Below are 25,997 nucleotides of genomic sequence, written 5' to 3' on the forward strand. Positions count from 1 at the left end.
GAAGGGAAGGGAAGGGAAGGGAAGGGAAGGGAAGGGAAGGGAAGGGCTCTAAGACCAAATATTTTTTTAAAACAACCAACAGTTCCTGTTTTCCTTAAACCACAAGGATTGAATGGTTTCAACAAAGAAGCATAAGCATCATGTTTCTGCATCTTGTTTCTGCTGCCTCCAAGCAATTCAACTGGTGGATTCAATCTTCTGTGCTAATGAGCAGATGGTTCATAGGTGGGGAAACACTCCTGTTGCAACAGCCTATATGCTTTTCAACAGCTTTCATAATCCGTGATGCAGAGCAACACGGAACTACTTGGCAAAAAGACTCCCAAGCTAAAGGCAAAAGCATATGCATAAGTGTGAGTCGTGGCTACCCATACATAATGAAACAGCTCAGGGGTGTTATCTTCTCTCTTCTTCCACTGCCACTCAGGTGTCCAAGCACAGTCATTTATGATGTGCGTGGAGGTTCTCGTGGCTTTCAAATGCTGCAGATAACTCCTATTCTTCTGGTTAATTATATCCAGCTATGATTAACACATATCCTTAACACAGGTGATACAAGAATGAGAAAGGCATGTTGAGCATACTTCAAATTACACTTTTACACACAAGTAATGAAACATAAACTTACCAGCTAGGAGTACATGCGGAAAGAGCCTGTCCATTATTAGTAGTAAGTGATTGCTTCTACAACTAAATGGCAAAAAATCACAACGTAGGAAAACTGTATTTCAAGTTCATTCTCAGTGTAAGAGATGAAAAATTCAGTCAATCATATGATGATTCTGGTGGATGAGGCAACATCTTCATCATAAGTAAAGCAAATTATATGTCTTTTGAGTATATCTGTTTTAGGGATAAGCCCTTTCTAAAACTGTTGATTATTTATTGACAATAGAAAGATGTCTTGTGTTTTGTTTAGAAATCCCTCAGCAGCAAAACAGTGGGAAGGAATGACTTCTATTTGTTCAGCGCAGAGTCATGAAATAAATGTAGAATAAAAACATCTTAAAAACTGGAATTAGTTGGACAAAATAAGGTTAAGTTTTCCTTCAGAAAATCCCATGAAGTTCAAAGAGTGTATAAGATGGCACACTTGTGTAACATCTACCAATCCTATAGATTTTAACTCTTGTGACAGGAATGAAGAACAACTTTGTGTACCATATAACCAAATTATGTCATCTCTCTTTCCCCTTTTCACCCTTGAATCCTGTAACAGGAGTTAGCTTGATATGAGAAAAGAAAATGTTTACTCCTATTTGAGTATACAGCTTGCTGCAACCTCTGTTACTTGTCAGCCTTGCAATTAATGCATGTTTCTTTTACTGAGTGAAAGATTATTTTACTCTGTCTTTCAAAAATTATAGTTTTATGAATGACAAAAGAAAATGCTGTCTCTTTAAAAATCTAAAAAGTCTTTTAAAATCTTTAAAATATTATTCCATTGCAGCACTTAGAACTTCATCTTTCCTTGAAGATACCTTTTTAACGTAAAACTGTGTCAAGCAACTAATGACAGAAGGTTCAGCTCCCCCCATGTGGTCTAAATATTCAAACATCTTAACTAACATGTTCAACATATTTTTTTAAATATATTTTTATCGTTATTTAGACAACCCTGAAAAAAAAAAAAAGCATATCAGTAAAAGAATAAACAGTACTAGAAAATTCAGTGATGTTATCATTCATAATTGGTTCTGGAACCATGCTTTTTTGAGCTCCCATTCTTCAAATGTTGAATGAAGCGAACCATGAAATAGTTCATGGTTCTAGCTCCATTAAGGGCAGCTGAGAAGCATGACTAATAAATGTACAAATTGCTAGCTCCTTCCATGCTAAGATGATGCCTTAGCCCAGGTATAGAAGAGAGAATATGAATGGGATCACAATAGCGAGGAAACAGCAACTGTTCTACCAATGTTTTGTTATTTTAAATGATAATTATATCATAGTGACAAGAACATTTCGGGAGTCAGTGCAGCCCTTTTAATCCTGAATTTCTTTTTCCACATTCAGATCTAGTCATTCAGCATGACACCAACTGGAAAGTGCTAGCACGTACGAAATGAGAACTGTCTGCCATCAGTTAAGAGAGATGAACAAGGGTATTGCACTAAAGACTCACAAAACTGTTAGTAGAAAGGCTTACTCCCTCTCTTACATATTTGTAGCAGTGGATCACCAAGCTAAGTCTAAAGATAACTATTTCTGATTTATTTTTGCAAGCTCCTAGAATAATTTATACTCAAGGGGCATGCAACATGTTCTGCAAATTGCTTGTTTTTAATTAAAATGAGAAATTCCACCAGGACTATAAAACCATTCATCCTGAAAAAAATGTATCCCTGAAGCTTTGGTTCATTGAATGAAGATGGCTCTATTACATTCCCAAACCTCGTTTCCTCAACACTCAAAATAAAAAAAAAAATTTTAAAAAAGGATAGTAATTTTTTTATTTAAATTGTCATATTATGTGGAAAAAAATGTGTTCTTTTAGGAAAAAAAAAGAGTTTTCACATATTTCTCACACGTTAAATTAAGGAAATTGGAATGAAAAAAATTGTTGCGTTCAAGCAGGAAGGACCCACTGTGAGCTCTCATAAATTCTGCCAGTATCTGCAGCTGCAAACTAGGAGTTCAGCCATGCCACTGTGGACATCCCACCAAACAACACTTAAATACTTAACGCCCATCAGTCCTGGGGAGGAAACCGTCAAATACCTCCTTGCTGTGGCCTTGTTCACTGCCCTGACACTTCCCAGTGAGCATCCGACCTGCCCTTCTCCACAGCCACTGCCCTCAGCCTTCTCTAGAGTGAACCATCTCAAACAGCCAGCTACTACCTATATAGCTCCCCATAGAGGTGCATGTTGCATTGAAGGCAGCACTCTGGAGGGGAATGCAGTAGGAACTGGAGTAACCTGGTGATTTAATCAGAGAAAATATAGATCGACCTCAAAGGCCTAGAGAGGTAAGGGAAGCAGTGAAGAAAGTTCTTCAGATATCTTGAAACAACAATCATAAAGTGCCAGAATGAAGTGCTGCAGTGTTTCTCTTGCTGTAAAGTCTGGCAGCCTGTTGCCATATCAACACAGAGCAGGAGGCTCGGAGGGAACAGCTTGAGCCATGAGCACAGAAAAAAGGCACCTGCAATTTTTTAAATTATTTGTTTCAAGTGAATGTATTGCTTGCAAGAAGCACCATGAATGACAGCTCCAGAAGCAGGAGGACTGTATCTGTCTTTCTTTCCCATTAGCCAGCATTACTAACAGTTGGACCCATGTAACCCAACCCAGCCCACACTGGTTAACCAAAACACACCCAAACTGTAGCCCACATAGTGTGATCAATCTTAGAACTAATAACAGAGTGAAAACCTGAGAGGAAGGGCGGTCACTGCTGTTCTTTCATGCTGCCCAACTCAATACATGGGAATAACACAGCTGAAACAGCATTTTCCAAGAGCTGTTACATTCATCCCAAGCTTCTCAGAAGGCAAAATGCTGTTGCTCGTGTTGTCCTGAAGAAATCCCCGACAAGCTGAGCCAGGAATTAGTCTCCATGTCCATGGAGTTCTTGGTCTTTTTTCACTCAGTTAGAGGGATTTTCTAATGTCTTAGATATGTTTTTCTATTTATTTCCACACTTCAATCTCATGTACAACATCAGCCAATAATAGAAATTATTTTTCAAGTAATGCGGCATATACTCCTCCCATTATAATCCCATTATAATTAACACTGAATCATTGTTCCACAAATGGTTAGGCACAGGAAGGAGAGGGGTTCAAATATTACCAGCATCCGATGACTTTAAATTCTTTGAGTCATGCTACCCTATGACTTACCATAGGAGCAAAACTAGAATGTGCATGGGATGTCTGCTTCACCTGACATAATTTTTAAGTACTTAATATTACTTTAATGTAGCACTTCAGGTAGTGAGTGAGAAAAGCTCTTATATAAATAGTGCTTGAAGGTTTTGTCTGGCGTCAAGAATTAACTCCAGAAGTAACCCCAAAGCTACCTGTTAAAGGCTGTCATGTTTCCATCATCCAGCTCATGGTTAAGAGAGAGCAGAGCATTTGCAATTTCTACCACTGCCTCAGGGGTCAACTGAACACTGAGATAAATTTTGTGCTCAGGGGAAGTGTTTTTACAGTGAAGAAAACAGAGATCCTCCAACAAGAAGTGGTTACTGAATTATACCACAGCAGTTTGGCCAATTTATCTTTAATAAACAAGGTGTGTGTATGTAATTACATCATTTGGTGCAAAAATATTGCTTTCAACTGCTTAATTAAAATACAGCTCAGCTCACATGTATGTGGTTTGTCTACTTGCCAGTGCATGGACACACTTACCGTAAATTCAAACAAATAATAACAGAAGATAGAAGCAAACTTTTCCAAGTATTTCACAAAGCAAAAATATCATACAACCTGTATGCTCATCAGCTGATACATATGTACATAAGTACAGTAGCATCTCTCCAATGCTTACTGAAATCTCTAGGAGCTTTTTTTCTGAATCCACTGAGCTCAACAGTCAGTCATTGACACACCTTTATCAATAGCCACATCACTAAAGCAGGGATATTAATAATTCAAAGCCTAACTGTATAAAGCAGAACATCTTTAAGCTATTACAAAATATGTCATTATGTTACTGATGTTTTCATTTACCAGTGCAGAGATGCTGACATGAGGTTCAGTGAGTTACCAGGGCTTACCTAGAGCAAGAGTTCCTAACCAGCGATGTGGGCTTCGGAGTCAAGGAAGAAGCATATTTCAACAGAAACAGCCTGGTGACCCATCTCGCAAATCCAGCATCTGAGCAGAGGCTCCACAGTGACTCAGTGGCCTCAGAGACATGGCAATGAAAATTGAGTCATAGCTCTGTTGGAGCATAAGGACCTGCAGGTCTACATGTCAGAAGACTTCCAAGTCTAAAGGGGTTTCCTTCTCTATCCAACCACCAAATCTCAGGCGGATTGGCAAACAGACACCATGATTACTTCTTCCTGGGAAGTCATGTTAAAAATAGTTCATCAATCTCTGTGAAGTCTAAAACTCCAAAGAGAAGTTTGGTTTGCCACGCCAAATTTTCAGGCTATCCATCAGCCAGGGCCAGTCATAGCCCAAAGTCTGGAAGAAGAACAGGAATTTCAGAAATTAGGAAGCAAAGAGTTGCCTTGGACATCCAAAAGGAAATACCGACTCAAGACACATTTCCTGATCCTTATCCCCAAAAGTATTTGGAACCTTGACTCTGCCCAGCCAAGATATTTCTGCAAGAATTAGGCATATAATCCAGATCAGCTCTTTCCCATGAAAAAAAATATGAGGAGAAAAAAAGGCATTTCTCATTCCTATTGAGCGAATAGGCAAGTGATCTTTCTTCCAAACTATTTAGTTTTGAATCTCTCTTTTATTGATATACCACCTAACAGAAAGAGTGTAATCTGTGGTGGAAGAAAGGCTCCCTCTCTCCCTCCCTCACCCAGGAATGGGACTGAGGAACAATCTATCCTGCAATAAAAATAATAACAATCAATAGGACATTCAATGAAGCAAATGAAACAAATGAAGCATAACATGGATTTTAAGATAAGTACATCAGAAAAATGTCCCCGACTGCTCACAGGCACGAGAGAGTATTTGGGTGTTCACGCCCTTTTCTGGCTGTTTTTTGCATGAGAACTCATGAAGCCAGAGGCTCGTTGGTTTGCAGATATGTCTATTCTGAAAATCCCCTGGGGATGAGTGGAAACCAGATTAGCTCAGCAGGTTCATCATGCAGGTGCCATCACCTCTGTGTAACCCCAAAGCAGCTCCCAGTGGTGCGGGGTTGTTACAGGCAAGTACAGGCAAACATGGACCCCTTCCACCCACTGGGATACTGAGTTGGGGAGGACAGAGCTGGTGTTGATGTGAGCTTGGCTGTAAACACTGGACCACTGCATTCACCTGGGGATGAATCCAAGGTCTGCTCCAAAAATACCTGGCTTCCCTCTGTACTGATGCAGGTTTCTGGCTTCCAAAGCTAAGTCTATAAACCCATATGGGGGAGGATGCATCACGGGTTGGCAAACTTGAGACTGCAGGAGTTAGGGAATCTCTTTGCTGTGCTCTGTCTGTCACTGGGGGTGTGTAGAAACTGTCCAGGGGAACAGAGAGTAGCTGAGAAGAGGTCTGAGCAGCGCCCAACCCGCGAAGGTAGGCCCTGAGTATTACCTGTTGAGCAAGAGCTGTGCAGCACAGCTGGCATTTTGACAGGGCTGTGTGCAGGGATGAACTCTGCCAGGGAAGTGCCAGAGGACAGCTGTTTTAATCCTGTCACTGCTCAGCTGTGGGGCTGCTGAGCATTTTCTACAGCATTATCTGACTAGAGGTCAGGATCCACCAAGATGAATGTAACTGGTTCCTTGGCTTTTCTGAACCGTAGCTTAATGAAAGAAATTGGAATAAATTGGAAAGAGCTGGCCAGGTGCCCAGGTCACAGGGGGAAGAGTAGCATGCATCAGTGCAGAAGCTGCAGGCTCTTGCTGCCAAGGGTTGTGTTACATCACTCCCGATTTACAGCGGTCAGGCTCCGCAGGTTTCTGACTCTACAGCTCCATCTCTTGGCAAATACGAGGTAGCAAACAGACTGCGAGACTCGGTGTGCTATAAATACTTTGCAGCACAAAACACTCCTTATATCCTTAGCAATAACCAAGGGACATAACTCTCAGTTAAAATAGAACAGGGAATTCTCTCATGTACTTTCTTCAGTGTTTGTTGTGTTATCGACTGTTGCCCTGGAAACAGAGTCCTGAAGTCAGAAACTGGCAGCCTATAGAGAAGAAACTGGGCTTTGTGGTTTTTCCAAATGTTTAAAAAATTCATCATTACATTTTTTAATCTGTTACCATTTTCTTGTGATGAAAATTGCTTAAACAATTCCTGGGGAAACATTTTTTTCCTTAAAAAAAAATAATAATTAAAAAAAAAGGCTTTGAATGTTCTTATTTCCTGAAAGGTGATTGCAGTGAGAGCAGGGTTGGTCTCTTCTCACTGGTGACAGGTGATAGGACAAGGGGATATCAGGAAAAACTTCTTTCCAGAAAGGGTTGTTAAGCACTGGAACAGGCTCCTCAGGGAGGTGGCTGAGTCACCATCCCTGAATGTGTTTAAAAAACGTTTGGATGTGGTGCTCGAGGACATGATTTAGTGGTGGGTTGTTAGAGTTAGGGTAGTATGGTTAGGTTGAGGTTGAACATGATGATCTTGAAGGTCTTTTCCAACCTGAGAAATTCTCTGATTCTATGATTTCATCAGTTTGCCTCTGTAGTAGATGAAATCATGACATACACTGCTATGTTATTCTCCTTTTGCCTTGTCTTTAGGTAAGTATCTCTGAAAAAAAAAAAAAAAGTCCACAAATTGTCAATCAATTGCTATTACTTGCTGCACTGTGGCCTTCTGCAGCCCGTATGATAGATGAGCTGGTTGGTGCCTACTTCTGAGTGAAGCATGGTGATCCTAGTTGATGAAGTATGCATGCCATAAGTGCAGACTAGTCAAGCCACAGATTTTCAGACATAATAATGCCTTGATTTGACCTGGATTTAAAGTATTTAAAAAATGGAGAACAGTAATGTTAAAAATACAGTTTATACCTTTCCATTCCCAGAGCTGGAATACAAGTGCAAATACAAATCCAACTCAAAGAGTCAAGTGACAAAAGATTTTGGCTGAGAAAATCTGAAACCAAATGAAGACACAGGAAAGCAGAAATGGCAGAAGGCAAAACATTTGAGTAAACTATGAGGGGAGCTTGGACAAGGTACCAATAAAACAAGAGGCTGCCACAGGCATTTTCAAACCTAAAATGTGCATTCTGAGAGGAAGAACATGAATTACATCTTCTGGCTTCTAAACATAACTGCAAAGAGACAAAAAACATCTGAGTGTCACTGTAGGCATTTTGGTGAAGATGTCTTGCAGTGATAAAAACAGGAATAGTAAGGAAGGAAGAAGAATGGAACAGAGTAATGATACGGAAAATACTTTCTATTATCCCAACTAAGTGCATTGTAATCAGTTCTGGGCACCCTGAAAATGGTGACACACATGAAATAAGTTCAGAAATTACTCTGAAAATAATTAGAGGCATGAAAAGCTTCTGGATGAATAATAAAATTGGACCTGTTCACTTCAGAGAAGAGTACAGATAATGGTGTTCAAAATCATGAATGGCATCAAAGAAAGTGAGCCCTGCTTATCATTTCCCATCCTACCTGAGCAGGAGGGCATCTACTGAAGATGGGAGGCAAAGGGCAAAAAGCAGTCCTTTCCCACAGCATGCAATTGCCTGATGAAGGTCTTTCCCATCAGAGGCAGGAGGCCAGGAGTTTAATGAATTAAAAGAACATGGAAATGTGTACAGAAAACAAAACAAAGGAAAAAATAAAAGCTCTAAAAATAAAGGTTTTATTTGAATTTAATGGAATTAATCTCCTGCTTTGGCTGCAGGACGTAAAGCAGACTCTAGGAGTGGGCAATAGCAAGCTTCTTCCCCACAGAGGAGGTTCTTTCCAAAGCTACATGCTACAACATTTCCCAGGCCAAGGGACCTAAGGCTTTCCGAGTTCCAGAGGATGCTGGAGCAGACGCTTGAGTGACTGGTTATGGAGCTGTAGGTCAGTTCTTCTGCACTACCAAAGGCAAAAAAGGTGGGAGAAGGTAAATGTGGACGTAGGGACACAAAAAGAGGCAGCTCCCCTGACAGCTCAGTGCTGCCCCTCCGCTCCCTGTGAGGAGCTGCAGCCGCCATGAGACCTCCCCTCAGCTCCCCTGCTCTGGGCTGAGCACAACCAGGGCCCTCAGCCGCTCCTCACACATCTTCCCCTCTAGACCCTTCCCCATCTTTGTAGCCCTCCTTTGGATGCTCTCTAACAGCTTTATGTACTTCTTATATTGCGATGCCAATACATCCCTACAGCAGGCTCAGTTTCCAAGCATCCAGACTTTCAAAGAGTGATACCCTTGTTAGGACATGATCCAAGGCAGACAGAAAGAAGCACTGAGAACAGCCCCCTTCAGGAGAGATGATTAAACTGACATGAGCCACTGGGAGAAAATTTCACCATCTCTGCAAAGTCCAAGAGCCATGAGTAACCCAGGAAGCACAGAGGACAGCAGGAGATGGCACCTGTACGTGTCACAACTGCAGATGGTGTCTTTGCTCTGGTAGAGGAATAATGATACTCCATGCTTCCCCAGCCAATCTCACCTTCACACCTGTGCAGTCACACACTGTAATTCACACTCATCTCACTGCTTTCACTGATGGTTTCCCAGTGTTGTTTGCTGTAATTGAAACACATTAGAAGATATATTTTTTCTTTTTTTATTATTATCAGATTAACGGAAACTGAATGTTTTTTGGTTGTTTTTCTTTTGTTTGGTTTGGGTTTTTTTGTTTGTTTGTTAAGATATGAAATGGGAAAGTATGATCAGCTCTGGCAGATGCTACCAATCCCATTTCTTTCATCATTCTCTGTGTTAAAATTTTCAGGCCTACAGTATTGCTCTTGGGGATCATATGAACAAGCATCTCGAAGGGATGCTTTGCTACCCTTTGAGATACAAGGAATGACACCAAGCAGGAATCCCCCTCTATCTGCTGGCTGCTTAGAGATTCAAGGTGCGACAAATGTCTAACTTAGGAACAAGGGTCCGTGGTCTAAAAGAGACTATATAAATCAAACACAAATTTTCAGTATTTCAGAAATGTTTCATCTTCTTCCACATTTCAGTATCTTTTTGAGAAACTTTCTCTTTCCAGTTCTGCTATGACTTGAATTTAAAGAACCAATACTTCTTTATGTTCACAGATGGCAGTCCTTTTCCAGTCATTTTTCCCTTCCCAGGGTCACTTCTGACCCACAGTTCTTATTTTTGTGCTGTTTTAACTTTGCTTCTCCCACTCCATCCTTTGTGCAGCATCACCTCCAGCAGGCACAGTTCATCACATGGTCACCCTGCATGAAGAGCTAAGCGTAACACAGGTTTTTACACAACTCATTTCTTTTCAGTACAGCTTTCCATAGCTCCAGGTGAAGAGATTAACTTGATCCTTCTGCCTATACGCTATTTGTGTCTCTTTTTGCTTGGTAACTTGGAATTCCACTGTATATAAAATGTACATTTTCAAGTAGTTTTCCTTTCCCTTATTGACCTGCAACCCATTATCTGTTACAAGCTCTTTCAGTCTTTCTTCTATAAAGGGACGGGCCACTCTTTGAGGGCCTCTCTCTGAGGTTTTTCCTGTTTCAGCATAAAAGATGCCTCTCTGCCGGGAGAAACAGGGAGCAGAGCAGACCAGCAGGGGAAAACAGCCAAGCACGAGGTACAGACAAATATGGATTTCTGCACCACACAGGAAGTATTAACCAACTGAAACACTCCTGCACAGACCTCTCACACTCCAGTTCTGAGCACACTTACAACTTCTCAAGCTGATCAGAGACAGGAACAGAGATTCAAGTGTAAGAAACTGTAACTTCAAAAGTCTCTATGCAGCTCACAGTCCATGCAACTACTTGAATGGAAGATAAAAGTCATTGAAAGAGAGAGGACAAGTTCATGTATGTAATCACTTCTAGCTCCAGCCTCTCTGCTGATTCTGGTGGGATACATGATAAATTTAAAAGAAAAAATGGAGTCCAATAGCTACAGCCCTTGCAGTGGCATAAGCTGGAATGGCACAGGAGCCCACACATCACTTGGTTCTGCATCCTCACTCCCTGTAACAAGATAGAATCATACAGTCATCAAGGCTGGAAAAGACCTCTCAGATAACCTAACCTCCAGGGATGGTGACTCCACCACCTCCCTGGGCAGCCCGTGCCAGTGCCTCAACACTCTTTCTGAGAAGAAATTTTTCCAAACATCCAAACTGAATCTCACCTGGCACAACTTGAGGCCATCCTTTCTAGTCCTATCACTGTTACTTGGGAGAAGAGGCCAACTCCCACCTCACCGCAACCTCCTTTCAGGTTGTTGTAGAGAGTGATAAGGTCTCCCCTGAGCTGCTTCTTCTCAAGACTGAACAATCCCAGTTCCCTCAGGCACTCCCCATAAGACTTGAGCTCCAGACCCTTCACGGCTTCATTGTCCTTCTCTGGACACACTCCAGGGCCTCAATATCTTTGTAGTCAATGTGGGGAGGGGCCCAAAACTGAACACAGTACTCAAGCTGCGGCCTCACCAGTGACAAGTAAAGACGATGCACTTTCCTGTTTGTTCTGCAGTGCAGTCAGGTCGGGCAGCTGGAACCAAACATTTAGGAGATTGTGGCAAAGGGTAAAAGCATAGGAAAGGTGGACAAAAAAAGAAAGCAGCTGCATCATTTCTCATCCTGAGACTTGTCCTGTAGGCACCTCACTCAACAGCTTGCAATTGCACTTGGATAAACAGGTGATATGGGTGGAAAAATATCTTCCCTACTCACCTGCGCTTTCTCAAGTAACAATTCCTCCAGCTGGGGCAGCTTTGCATCAGTGTAAATAAATGCCACTTGCCAGCATGGAAACAGTGTAACTTCAGGACTAGGACTTCAGAGCAACACTCTCACCTGAAGAAAGGGAATTTGTTTCACCAAGCCTAATTGCCTTCCCTCTTCTGAAACAGAATAATAGACTAGGTATGCTATAATGTAAGCCTGTGATTTAGATAAACTAAAAAGTACTTTTGATAACCAGAAGGAAAATATGAGAGGGAAAATTGTACCAATTAATTAAAGTAGAATGTGAATTGTCCATGCAAATGCAGAATTACCCCCCCCCCCCCCGGGATAATCTTCAAAAATGTTGAAATTCAGCATTTCACCCCAGCAGCAATACTGACAAGAATAATAATAAAACACCATATTTCAAATAGACAACAGAAAAGCTAAGTCTCCTCAGTTTTATTTGCAGTCTCAATAGCTCATAGCCATTAAAATTCACAGCAATTTCTATGAGACCATAACTTCACTGCATGTTTGAAAGTCAGCAACCAATAGATTCCGTGACAGCATTTTAAGCTCAAGAAATAGTCTGACAGGAGTAAAAAAAAAAGTTTGTATTTTGACATTGTTAGCTGCCCTCACTTCCACTTCTGAATTAGAATTTGTATACACGTGCCCACAGATATACATTCTTACATATTCTTCATAAGGACTTCCTTCTTGTCACACACACACAAAAAAAAAAACAAAACAAAAAAAAAAAACCCACAGAATATTGGTAGATCACATAATCATACATACAAATTACTTTTTTTGCCTAGGAGACTGAGTGCAAGGAGGCTTACGTTCCCTTTTCTGGGGCTCTGAGGCACCATGGACTCAATGTACCTACTCATTTGGTGGGACAAGCCAGCCCCGCGCAGCTGGGACCTCGCTGGTAACCATCAGCAAACAAGGGAAAGGAAATGACAAGGTGACTGAGAGCAGTGTGGAGTGGGGCCACCAGCTCCCCCATGTTGTCTGTTAGACTGCAGTGAAGCCCAGCAGATGCCACCAGCAGGAAGTCTGCCCAGATGCGTTAAGCAATACCCTACTGATAGGGATTGCATCAGCTTTCTGGATGCAGCTAAATCACACCAGCAGTTTTTGCTATCCTTAAAACTCTTTTAAAATACATATGAAAAGCTCTTAAAGCTCTTTTCTCTCCCTTCTTTTTTCTTTTTTTCTTCTTCTTAATGTTTTTGTTTGACCAGTTAAGTCTCAGACTGCCCCAAATGTTTTATATTTTCAGTTCATTCGCTGGGATGGAGAATGCCTTTGGGCAAGGTCTTTGTTTCTGTAAGTTTAACACAGCTGTACTACTCACACAGATGAACAGTTTCCAAACATAAGGTACAGAGAAGAGCAGCAGCAAGTACAGATTACAGTTTCCTTGCCATATAGATGGTGCCTTCACTCTTCACATCACAGCCATTATGGCTTGGTGCACTGCCTTCAGTTTCTGCACCAGTTCACCACTTCTTCAGGCCTCCCCAGACAGCCTCAAAACTACCTGCTGTGATCACCCCTGCTTGCACACATTGCTTCAAATAATTTTGTTGATGTGGCTTTGCCCGGAGGAGGCCAGCAGGTGCATATTAGACCTTGGTCTCTCAGAGGGGTCCAGAAGTGGCCACGAGGATGATCAGAGGGCTGGAGCACCTCTTCTATGAAGAAAGCTTGAGGCAGGTGTGCTTGTTCAGCATGGAGAAGGCTCCAAGGAGATCTCACTGTGGCCTTTCAGTACTTACAAGGAGCTTGTGATTAGGAGGGAAACCGACTTTTTACATGTTCTGATAGTGATCAAGAGAGAACTGTTTTAAACTAAAAGAGAGGATATTTAGATATCATGAGGAAATTCTTTACTCAGAGGGCGGTGAGGCGCTGGCACAGGCTGCCCGGAGAAGCTGTGGTGCCCCATCCCTGGAGGCGCTCAAGGCCAGGTTGGATGGGGCCCTGGGCAGCCTGAGCTGGTGAGGGGAGCCCTGCCCACAGCAGGGGTTGGGGCTGGTCAGGCTTTGAGGTCCCTTCCAACCCAAACCGTTCTACAATTCTATGATTCTCTGATTAGGAGCAACAAAATGGAGGATGGAGGGCGTACAGGTGTGGAGGCTGGAGAGACCACAAGAAGCATGGAGGGAGAGCAAAAAGGGAAAACTGGGACTGGCTGAGTAGTGAGAACATAAAAGAGCAAAGAAGGGACTGGTATGCAGCACGGCAGCAGGAGGAAGACTGCTGCATAAATAAAATATTGTACAAGAAGCACAGAAGCTTGGGGATTACTGGGAATACAGAGAAAGGCAAAGGCAGGAGGTGACAAAGCAGGATGCAAAGAAAAAGCAAAAAAAATAAAGCAAAAGCATCTGAGCTCAGGAGCTTACAGTCACCACAACTTTTCTTGCTTTCTGCTCTATCAAGAAATGCCTCAGAAAGTTTCCAACAAAATGTCAAAACCTCCTGCACCCGAAACGGGCCAGCTGCTCTCTGTCACATCCTACATTGCAGAGCCAGCTCTAGTCTGAGGGAACCTCCAGCTGTCCTGGCTGACAGCATGCTCAGGTACCAACAGCATGGTTATTTTTCTTATGAAAAATAAGAATCCCACTTCTGATAAAGTCACACTTCCCAGAGGGGTTTCTAGGTAAAATTCACCCATGGAAAATTCGATTTTGTTGAAGTTGCATTTTCCCTCCATAAATGAGTAAAATTACTTCCTTTTTTTACCTGAAACCTTCTACTGTTAATCTCTGAAACACAATGATGCTACCTATTCATATATTTGAGGTGTTATGAAAATAAAACATGAAGCACTCAGTTGCCATAGTAATTAGTATCACAGGAAAAGGTCTAGGAGGACACAAAGATATTGACTTCAGAAAAGGGTTTAAATCCTGCAAAAACTGTATGTCAGCCTTAAGACCTGCACAAAACGGTGAGGAGAAAAAGCCATACACAGGCCCTGCCCATCCCAAACAGTGCACTGAGGCAGAAATCCTGTAAGAATTAAAATGCTGGTTGCTGGTAAAACCAGACTCCTCAGTTCACACACGCACCTTCTTTTCTATATTTCCTGGAAGTTTTTTAAGCAACTTGGCAACCAGGAGAAGGTTTTTATTAGTTAATCGGTTTTGTGTCAAACTCAATTTGATGTGCCCTGTATGTGAAATTTAGTCTCTCATTTAGATACTTGAGGAAATCATCTGTCTTTTTTCCATAAGAATTGTTTCTCATAAATACATCTAAAACATAATACTTTTTATCTAAAAAATACTTAGGATGAAAACTTCAAATTTGTGTTCTAGCCTTGCCTTTGTCCACCTTTTTTTTTTTTTTTTTTTTTTTTTTTTTTTTTGCTTTGGAAGATGTTCATTTTAACAGCTGTTTGTTTCACCCTACCTCCAGCAAAAAAGGAAATGCTCCGTCAACAGCGGACATGACAGGGCTCGTTGTATTTTGAAATAGCATTGTGCTTGGATGCTTAAGAGCATTTAGCTTTGTGCTTCCCATCCCACCAGCAGCACACCTAGGTGAGCAGCCATTGGGCAGAGGCATAATCCCTGTCATGTTTAATCACTGCATTGAAAGATTTAAAGATTAACACTAAAGGCCATTCAATTTGGGCCCCATAGACTTAAATGATGGAGTTGGGGAAAGCTACTTGCTTTATCCAGCCAAAACTTATTTTAAATCTTCGAGAACAGAAGCCAGGGGAGCTGAGAAATGATCTCCCTCCTTGCGACCCTTTCAGCATGGCTCAGACATTAACCCTGATGCCCCCAGTGTCCTGCAAGTCTCACGTATGAGATGCCTCTTGCATCATTTACTTAAGCAGTTGTCATAAGGGGTTAGCTCCATCTCACTTCTGTTCTGCTTGATGCCAACAGGAGGCACACCAGGTCAGAGCTGAATGCAGCAAAGGCGCAGTCCCTGCCGCATGCACGGCTCTGCAGCAAGGATGACCCAGGCACCCACAGTTCAGAAGGTAGGAGGGGCTGGTTCACATTCCCTGAGGAATTTTCCCCTGAAACTTTATCTCTCCTGCTTGAATCCCATGTTGTTTCAAGATCTGATGGCTAGCAGCAGCAGCCGGGGGTGCTCCTGCCTGTCCATTTGGCTGAGGAGTTAGAAGCCTCTTGAGCCGAGGGCTTTGCTACAGTTCCCCAAGTGTGGTTACCACATGCTTAACCTAGCTCTCAGAGAGTCAAGGGTGTGATGTGGCTGCACTGAGCTAGTTAACTTTGCTGTTCAGTTTGCATCTGCACTAAGTGTAAATGTATACAGAGACAGTATGAAGATGCATTAAATAAAGTAATAAAACTAATCAGCATAACCATTTTAACCATATTCTGACAATATAAGTGGAAATTGAAATTTTGACTGCACGTGACATCCTCCACATTGCGTGGGTATAAACCACAAGAATATAAGAAGACCACTGTAAGGAAACTCTATTGAAGTTATAAGATCTCTTTTACTGCATTCATGAATTCATATATGAAAAATCAGATATCAGAACTCAAATCACAAGAAAGTTGAAAGAGAGTTTGGGTCTACAGCACGGTTTCCTCACATTACAGTCTTCACAAAGAACTGTACAAAGGTCTGTGTCCACAAAAAATGCCCAGTGACCTTCTCAGTGAGCAACAGGAGGTTCAAAGCCTCTCAGATTACTTTCTCAGGTGAGTAAGAAATAAGTACTGCATAGCAATGCATATGCTACATTTGTAACTGCTTCAGTTGCAGATAAAATCTACTTATTCACAGACAACCCTACAGTAATCATCACTCTTTCCAGCTATCAAAGCCTGCCACAAACTTGCAGGGAGAAACTCTATTTCAGTAATCAACTTCTGCCAACACCTGTGGAGTAAAGACATTCCTTCCTGATGCTTTCTCTTTTATCTGTTCTGCTTTGGCTGAAAATGTTTTCACAGCCACAAAGCTAACAACATCACACACCTTTCCAAGCATCAAGTCTTCCTCAGATGGTAAAAAATAAAAATAATTACAAAAAAAAATTGTAAAGCAGCACGCTACACACAGTGATGCTCGCTGCAGTAGAATCTACATCACATAAGGGTCTCATCACAAAGTCACTCATTATGAGTAACCATTCTGTTTTACAATGTCTCTGTAGAAATGATTATGTTGACAATGAGTGGAGTAATATAAACCCCCAAACTTTTTTTTTTTTTTTCAAATAAAATAAAGCCACTGTTGTTTTATTACCAATTCCTCATCAGGGTAATAACAATTGTCTTTTTCATAGCTGTATGATAACCCAGTACAGGTAGGTTTTACCCCAAAACAACCTTTTCAAATGTTAGCCTTTAACTCTTGAGATAGTGGAAATAAAGATTCAAACACAAAGGAATGATCAGGAGGTGACACTGCGTGAGTTGGCCTCTTCCACACTACCTCCCCGTAAACTCATGTGGAAGGCAAATGCTGCATGCCCACTGCATCTGTATTGGCACAGCATTTCTTTTGCTGAGGAAAGTTCAATATGGAGGACAGTGCCATTGTTCCCTAATTACTTCTTACCCAAATATTTGCATATAGTCACAAAACAATCAAGGTGTTAATCTCCAAAGGTCACATCCAGCCCTGAGTGTTCAGTTAAATTTGGATATTACTCTCAACTACTTTCAGTTCATGATTTTATAGATTTGGCATCACTTTACTCTGAAAAACAAAAAAAAAAAAGAATATCTAGGCACAGTATCTAGTGTTTCAAATAGTAATGTCTTAATTAGTAATTAAGTGTACAGTGCACTTCTGATACTCTGCATGAAGGTAGTATTTCCAGCATTACAAACATTACAGCACTAGAAGTTAGGCTACAGCTTTGATTCCAGTTTATAATGACTACAAGCACTTACCACATTTCGCATCTCTTAGCTGAGGATCCTACATGCTTATATCTGAGGAGCCAAGAGTCTTGACAGAGAAACCAAGCCACGGCACTCACTCCCAGGACAAAGATTTTCTTGTGCAAATCTTGCTTTCAGGTCCAATAGGAGTGTTTTTATGGAGAAGAAATAAACAAACAGAAGCACTAAATGCTACACTTAGTAGCTCATTAGTTTAATAGAACATTAAAGAGAGTTACTGTAAGCATGGAATTAACTAAATTATAACACGAAAAAAAAAGGATATTCCCTCTAGAGAGGGATCCCTTCCAGTATGCCAGTCTTGGAAACATCCGTGTGGGTACTTTAATGGAAGATAAACCCCAACCTTATATAAAGCATCTTGTTCCATTTTCCCTCATTCTGAGGAACAGAATCTCCAGCAATTTCCAGTCATTAACTTCAGGCTGGAAGGGGCAAAATGTATGCTGAAGGAAAAATGATCATTCCAGCATGGAAGTTCCACTGGTGACTGAGCCACAAAAAGCAGTTCTTGTGACTGTGCCTTCAATAGCAGACCAGTTTAAAACTTACGGTACCTTTTCACCTCTTTGATGATCATTACAGATAAGAAGGGAAGTGATTGTCTTCCTCTACTCTGCCCTTGTACAGGCCCCATCTGGAGCACTGTGTCCAGGCCCGGGGCCCAGACAATGAGATGGATGCAGAGCTGTTGGAGCAGGTCCAGAGGAGGGCCATGAAGATGGTCAGACGGCTGGAGTGCCTCTCCTATGAAGAAAGGTTGAGAGAGCTCAGCCTGTTCAGTCTGGAGAAGAGAAGGCTCTGGGGAGACCTCACTGCAGTCTTCTGGTACTTGAAGGGAGCTTATAAGCAGGAGGGAGACTAAGTTTCTACACAGGCAGATAGTGATAGGACAAGGGAGAATGGCTTTAAAGCAAAAGAGAGGAAATATAGGTTGGATGCGAGGAAGAAAAACTTTACTCAGAGGATGGTGAAGCACTGGAACAAGTTGTCCAGAGAAGCTGTGGATGCCCCATCCGTGGAAGCCAGGCTGGATGGGGCCCTGGGCAGTCTGATCTAGTGGTCAGCAACCCTGTCTATGGCAGGGAGTCTGGAACTAGATGATCTTCAAGGCTGCTTCCAAGCTAAGCCATTCAATGATTCTATGAATAACAAACAAACAAGCATCAAGTCTGGCTCATACAGTAAGAACAAGAGACTGAAAAGCAGCAGGCTATGCAGTGATGGCCACTGCTACAGAATCTACATCACGCAGGAGTCATATGCTTACAGTTACATCTTCTGAGCACTAATCCAGATTTACAATGCATTTATGTCTGTAACTGCATCAATTTCGATGAATTTGGAAGCATACAATGGCATTTATTTTCAATATTCTCCTTAGAATGGTGAGGAAACCAGTTACTTATCAAATCAGATGTAACTGGTAAAAAAGCTCTTACCTGCTGCTTCCTTTAGAAAAGCAATGTCACTGCAACCTTCAAGGGCTACAGAAAAATCCATGGGCACAGAATCATGCCTGCCCTGTGATTTTTTTTTTTTTTTTTTTTTTTTTTTTTTTTTTTACATTTCTTTCTGTATTTGCAAGGCTGTCAGGTAACTTAGAGGCTTAGAAGGGAAAAACTGAGAAGAAATCACAATTAATATTGATTGGAATTATTTGAATCTGATTCTCATATGCATGACAACCACTATAGTTCTTCTTCAATGCCTCTAAACTGTACAGTGGCTGTTTTTTAAGTACCTGCAATAAATGATCGCTGCTGGTTAGTAAGGAAACTAGTTCACAGAAGCTCATCCCGCCTTTGCAAACCAAATCATTTGATAACAGCTTTGGCCTTTTCTATATAATTAAAATCAAGATTTCACAGTTCACACACATTAAAGACCAGCTGAGAAAACCAGCACAAAAAGCAATACACTGTTTTAAGTGTGAGCAGATTTTTGGACATAGGAGAATGAATGCCTTGTTTTAAAATATACTTATTTTCAGTTCAAATGAGTTCTTCATCCAGTCATCATATCTGGAAGAGAAAAGCAATGGGAACAAGAAACACCGAGGCACCTTGGTACAATTCCAACATGTATTTCCACCCCAAGGACCAAGCCTTTCAGCACTTACTTGAGCTAAATTCCCATCTATTTCAACAGAATTTTCCTCTGGTATGAAGGATTTTACCTTCTCTGTGAAAATACCTGCATTCCTCCAGCATGTCAAATTGACAGTATTACTTCCTTATACTACCAAGTGTAAAATTACATAAGCAAAACTGTGAAAGCAAAATCGCAAGTTCAGAGACCCCTTACCATAAGTCTGTGTTTGGGCAGTAGTGGATTGAAATGTATGGATGAGATGTTCAATGCTTTTCCAGACAAAACACCTGCTGAATGCATTTGCCGGGTGCACAATGGCCTGAATGATCTCTTCTGCTCAGTGTGCACCAGAGTGTATTTCAGCCCCAGGGTCAGGAGGTGTGGCATGGCCACATGCCAGTGTCACATGGGGCTGAGATGGGGGATGATATCGTAGTTTCCACAGAAAAGCAATGCAAGCGCGTGGGTCAGACACAGGACATGCTCTAGCAGGACACCGAGCACTTCATCCTCCAACAGAGATCTGCAAGGTGTCCCCCAGTTCTGTACTTCCATGGTGAGCCCGGCATTTGGGATAGGAGCTGTCTGAGACATGCTGGCTGTAGCTCTTTTAGCCTCCGGGTTTAAATGCAACTTATCCCCGCTTAAATTGATCTTTTCATCCTCTTCTCCCCAGCTAGGTTCTTTCAGTGGTCAGCGTCCCCTCATCCCTCTGCCCTGTTGTCTGACACTGCCTGGAAGTAAGGCAGGGATCAAAACCCAAAACACAGGAATTAAATTTCCACCTCATACCAAAAGCAGGCAATTCACAGCAGAACAAGGCATGAAAGGTTGCTTAAACATTCCTTCTCCTCCCCTGCTCCTCTTTGCTTCTGTGCTTTCACTGCCTGCAGCTGCTGAAGAAGAACTGCAGTAAGACATGTATTGCTGCTAAGGAAAGGAGGGGAGCCAGGCTTCACATCCGTGTCTCCTGACACCCCAGCCAGGGCAATCTGGACCTGTGGCCGACACTTTTTCTTCTCACGCTAAACAAGATGTTGTTTTCATGCAGATACCTTTCAAGAGCACCCTCCTTTCCACATTAAAGCCTCTCCAGACAATAGTGTTACTAATGCAGCTGTACCAAAACCACCAGGTGTGGAAAGCTGCATATTCTACGCTCATTACCCAAGTCTTCAACTTTTCAATAATGTCATAATGACCTTATAAAAATCATTTATTATTGACTGGAAAAAAAATAGGGACAGCTAGTTGGACCTGATTTCACCAAAGTGCCACTGCAGTGCTATTAACCAAACCATATTTTGTATTCAAGGATCAAGCTGCTTAAATTGGAAAGTAATTATGACATTAAAATGCCAAAGGAAAAAAAGATCGTAAATGGAATTTGTCACCCAGTAGTATAACCCAAGGGTAAAGGGAGTCTCTGGCGCGACATAAGTTTCTCTTGGGAAAATACAGTGCCTCGTCTCAAAAGCAATATTACCTACTGGGCACCTTGTGGCCCCTCGTTTTCAAAAAACACGTGCTGTGTTTGTGCTCGGATTGGTTGGCAGTACTTTTTTTTTTTTAGCTGTGGCAGGTTGATGAACGCAGATGCCTGCACCCTTCCAAGCATTATTAAGCATGTCACATTAATTGCACAAAGTCATTTTGCTCTGCTCAGCATGCCAGGATTCTATATATATCCAGGAAAAATAATGTAGGCATGCGGTCAGGAAAACAGCTGTGTCAATCAGGCTTCTCACTTACAAGTGAAACAAGAGTTAACCCAAACGTGCATAGCTGTGTGATGCAAGACAGTTTCATCTGCATGCTGCAGGAGACACCAAGATGTTCCCATGAAATCTCTGAGTAAATACAGAAGTATTGCTTCTGAACATCTTTCACAACTACATCAACGACTCATGACTTCTTTCTGAAACCAGACACCCTCCCAGGAGCCAAGGCTGGGCTGTGAATGTAGAGAAGCATGTGAGCACCGCAGTGAGCAAAAAGGCAGGAAAAAATGGGTCGGGAATACCTGCAATGCTATCATCCTCACAGCACGGAAAAAAAAAAAAAAAAGAAAAAAAAAAAGGAAAGAAGGTAGAGTGCCACAAAGGAGCTTTTCCAACTCATCTGCAGAGGTGACCGAACAGAATATTTTGGAGACCTGCGGTGAAGTACAAGCTCTGCACCTCACGAGAAGAACAGTTCCGTCCATAATCTGCCCCTGCAAGGAAAATAAGCAAGGTGTACCCAAGGCTAGCAGAAAGACAGCCAACTCAAAGACTCAAGGACAAAGAGGTGAGCATGAGCTGCTTCTCCTTCCACTCAATTCCTTCCAGGGGCCGCTGTGCTGGGGAAAGCAGCGAAATGCAGGGGAAACCTCCCTCAGCTCACAGAGAGGAACAAAAACACCATCACCAGCAGCTGAGAGCAGCCTTACAGCTAGAGATGGGACAGAGGTCAAGATAGCAGGAACCTCCACACCACACTTTAACCCAGAGACCAGTCTGTGTGAGGAAGGGGCAGAACAAGTACGTGTTTCAGGACTCAGAAGCATGCACTGCCTTTCAGAGACGCCTACATTTCTGAAAGGCAAACATCCTTCAGGTTGAAGTGAAGAAGCAGAGATCAGTAGCTCACCTCCTAGAATGAAGCACTGAAAGTCACGCCTGATAGTTTGTTCACCAAGCATTCACAACCTTTTCCTCCTCCAGTGGGAATTTAGGGTAACTGGAAGCATGCCTGACAAAAGGGAGTGTCAAGCTGAGGCAAAGAATCAAACAAACTTTTCTCTGCACTGCTTGCATTTAGCTCCTGTGTTTTTCAGGCTAATGCTTCTACGTCTCATGAATGAAAAGAGCAGTATCCTGGAGGAGTTTAAACATTCTCCCTGCTATTCCTACATATCAAGCCAATAATAAAAGCTAAGACTGGCTTCAGACATTGAAAGTTAACACTGGCAAAAAAAACATATTACATAAAAATATGTGGGATGTGGTGAAAACATGTCTCCAGAGGACTCTGGAAAGTGAAGTGCCTGTTTCCTTATTTCCCCTTGCTTCATTTGTAGCTCACTCTACCTAAAACCTTACCACAGCTCTCAGCACAAGGAGGGTCAGCACAAGGTAGAGGAGCCAAGATTTTGCATGGATTTTAAGATTTTGGGTGGCACATTAACTACTCTCAACCTGTTAATTCCTGACATGACAGCAAGAAGGAAAGTTTAGGAACAGCATCCACTCCGGCTGTGGCCGCCTTCTGCCCCAAAAGAGCTGGAGCATCTCGCTCACCAGTCAGGGCATGGCCATGCTGCCTCCACCACGTTCTCTCGGCTTCCTCTCCTCCTCCAGCAAAGGTAACACTGCATCCACCCAACCAACCTGCAGTCCCCTATAGATAGCCTTAAGAGCTTAAGTCTCCCTGTCTGCATCTGCACTGCAAATGAAGAGATCTGAGCAGAGTGCTAACCCCCGATCTCCAAGTTTCCTCAAGGGAAAAAAGAGAGGAACAGCTGGGATAACAGACCACTCTTTCTTATCCCAGTAACAACTCGTATTTCCATCACAATCACTCAATCACCACAGGGGTTTTTCTCTGTGTTACCAAGACTAGGCTCTAACTCAGTATTTCATTATATTACTGATTATTTTTTTCCTGTCCCTTATCTTTTAACGGCAAAGGGAGACATAAAATCTCCAGCTATCAGCAGGCTGAAGCATTTGGCTTGGCTCCCAAAGGCTCGTAACACTTCAGTGTACTCTTTCTGTCAAAAAAGGATTAACTAAGGTAGACTGTTCAGAAAAAGATGCCTCTCATCTAAGGGGCTACACTTACAGGGCTTCAAGATCTCATTTTCTCAGATAATTCTCTGAAATCAACGCAGAAAAGGAGTATTACTGGGTTCTTTGTATTGGAGTTTTCACATGAAATGAGAATGGGATACATGCAGCGTTCTTCATATGCTCACTAAGATATCTCCAAAGAAAATTATTCTCTCTGAAGTGAGACATCAACATCTGAAATTAATATGCAGCAGACCTGATGGTATCTCTCCAGCATTACATGTGAATGGTGAATTGGAATTCAATTTTTAATTAAAATTTTTCCTTGTCCTCATGCTGGAAATCACTGCCTATTCCACACAACTTGGGAGGCAAGTCGCATCTGCTCTCCTCCAGCAGTGAAGAAAAGACACTTGTTTACAAATGTCTGGATGCCGAGATTAGGTTTTCTGCAGGGCTTCTACATAGCAATCAGCCTATTAGCTATAATTGTTGGGTTTCACATTTTTACCCAGCTCTGCTTGTATCAGGTAATTGAAGCATCTCACCACAGCCCATTCTGTGGAGGGGATCACTGCAAGACATCGCTGAACCACTCATTCCCCTCAGCAGCAGCACTTAGTGATGCCTGAGTGCTGCAGTATGGATTAGCGAAGAGACACACAGAAGTGGCTTTTCCACTGAGAATTCCACTCACATTTCTCCAAATGTGGAGTTTGCATAGCTGGTCAGATCCAGTTGCTTCCCAGTAGCTGGCTATACCTTGGCTGAAAACACTCAAGGTACAAAAGCGCATCTATACCGCAATACCTGAGTGCTTTGGAAAATGTAACATACTTAATAAGGCAGTACAGTTTTCCTCTTCCAAACAGAAGCAGCCCAGGGACATTGGTGGCCATAATTAATCTATGGCAAGTCAAGTCACTTCAGTGTAAAAATTTCAAACACATGATATAAAACCAAAAAGTAACTTAATACTTTCCCCAAATAGCAATTTATCCCTTGTAGAATCAAACTGAAATCCATCACACACCTTCGTCAATCCATGCACTACTGCAACAGAGCTATTTGCTCGTGGTGTATTCCTCAGTGTATCGTTGTTTGAGTGTCCGTAGCCAACGTGATTTGTCCCATATCTCCTCACCATCCTCTGAGTGAAAAATTTCCTTCTAACATCTAACCTAAATCTCCCCATTTTAGCTTAAAGCCATTATCTCTTGTCCTATCACTATGAGACCATGACCCATCCTGCACATTTCCTGTATCTACTATCACCTGCCTCCATCTCACAACCGCACTTTTAGACTAAGAGATTGTGTTCTCTTCTTTCTTCAGAGAAAAACCTGTGACATTTCTACGCAATGTCACCTCAGAGCAGCGATGGACTGCGAGATGGCCATTCCTAACCCAGGACGAGGTGTCAGGTTTGTGGTCAGTAGTTCCATGGGAGAGAAAAAAGAAAAAGAAAAAAAAAGGGCATGTAATGCTCTGTGAGGGCCAAAAATAAGAAAAAAAATAGTTATATATATCAGATATCTGGAAGGAAAGAGGGATAAAAAAAGAGAATTTCCTTGATAAAAGGAAACCCAAGGTGTCTCTATCTTAAATTTCTTGGAACAGTCCTGCTCCTTCCTGCTATAATGATGCAAACTTCAGCTGCCAAGGTGACCAAAGGTCCCAAAAAAGTTTATGGAGAAGCTTCCACGCAGGGAGCGTAGAGGACAGACTGAAGAGAGAACTTCAGGAGCACCATCTAAACGAGCAATGAAATCGTGAAGGCCAGCGCTAGGCTAGAATTGAAACTGCTGAAGGATGCAAAGGACAAGAAGAGCAACCCCAGGCATAAGTATAGTCTGGGAGAAGAACTCACTGAGAGGAGCCCTGGGGAGGACTTGGGGGTGCTGGCGCACAAAAAGCTGGACGTGAGCTTGTCCTGCCAGGACGCCCGTGACAGGCACAAGGCCTTCCAAAACCAAGTTACATGCCGTAATGTACGTCCCTGTCCTTTTAAAGACCTTAAAAGTGCACACAGAACTAAACAAGGGCTTAAAAATTTGCCTTTTCCTTTCCACTTTCGTATGTATATACCATACCATACCTACGCCCATACACCCTTCCCGTGGATCTGTATGCCCACGTGCAGGAGGGCTCTGGCAGCTCACCCGCGTGCTGCAGGCAGAGGTGCCCGCACGCCCGTGCACACTCACGCCCACGGAGGCGCGCGCAAGGGGCTGACCCCACACGCCCGCACCTCCCCCCACAGGCAGCACGCGCCGAGCAGCGCCCGCGCATGCGCAAGATCGGTTCCGCGCCCCCTCCGACGAGCGGGAGACCCCGCCTCGCCCCCACCTCCCCGGTTTTGCCCTCTTCCAACATGGCGGCCTCCTCCTCACGCACGCAAGCGCCGCTCTGGCTCCTTTCCGCCGGGAGCCCCGAGTGAAAGAGTCAGGAGGGAGACGGCCCACGAACTCTATGGTGCGTAGCGTGGCGCGGCCGTCTCATCCTTCCGCCCGCGCTGCACGCCGGGACGCGGCGAGTCCGCCTTCCCGCCTCCCCCAGCCCCCCGCCAGTCCTCCGAGCCTGCGCCGCGCCGACATCCGCGTTCTCCCAAGATGGTGGCGCGGGGCTGAGTGCGAGCGAGGCCGCGAGAGGAGGCGCCCCGCGGGCCCGGCCCGCCCCCCCCGCCTCTGCGCGCCGCC

General features: G+C 42.9%; 1 protein-coding gene and 1 long non-coding RNA gene across 6 annotated transcripts in view; one reads left to right on the plus strand and one right to left on the minus strand.

Annotated features, from left to right (window-relative positions):
- On the minus strand, positions 8,461–25,781 carry LOC110406213. Of its 4 annotated transcripts, XR_002443358.1 has the most exons (5): positions 18,392–25,639; positions 17,420–18,178; positions 11,502–11,624; positions 9,279–9,355; positions 8,461–8,700 (listed from the first exon to the last, which is right to left on the minus strand). It is a non-coding gene; the product is annotated as an uncharacterized LOC110406213 (long non-coding RNA). The 4 variants fall into 4 exon arrangements; XR_002443356.1 differs by lacking the exon at positions 11,502–11,624; XR_002443357.1 differs by lacking the exons at positions 8,461–8,700; positions 9,279–9,355; positions 11,502–11,624 and adding an exon at positions 25,648–25,781 and having other exon boundaries at positions 14,857–18,178; positions 18,392–18,573.
- Positions 25,643–25,997, plus strand: part of UBE3A (ubiquitin protein ligase E3A) — a 50,950-nt gene continuing 50,595 nt past the window's right edge. For both annotated transcript variants that reach the window (XM_021412387.1, XM_021412371.1), the window contains exon 1: positions 25,643–25,773. The gene's annotated coding sequence lies outside the window, so the exon portion shown is untranslated. The remainder of the gene's footprint in view (positions 25,774–25,997) is intronic.

This window comes from Numida meleagris, chromosome 1, assembly GCF_002078875.1.
Source record: "Numida meleagris isolate 19003 breed g44 Domestic line chromosome 1, NumMel1.0, whole genome shotgun sequence".
NCBI lineage: Eukaryota > Metazoa > Chordata > Aves > Galliformes > Numididae > Numida > Numida meleagris.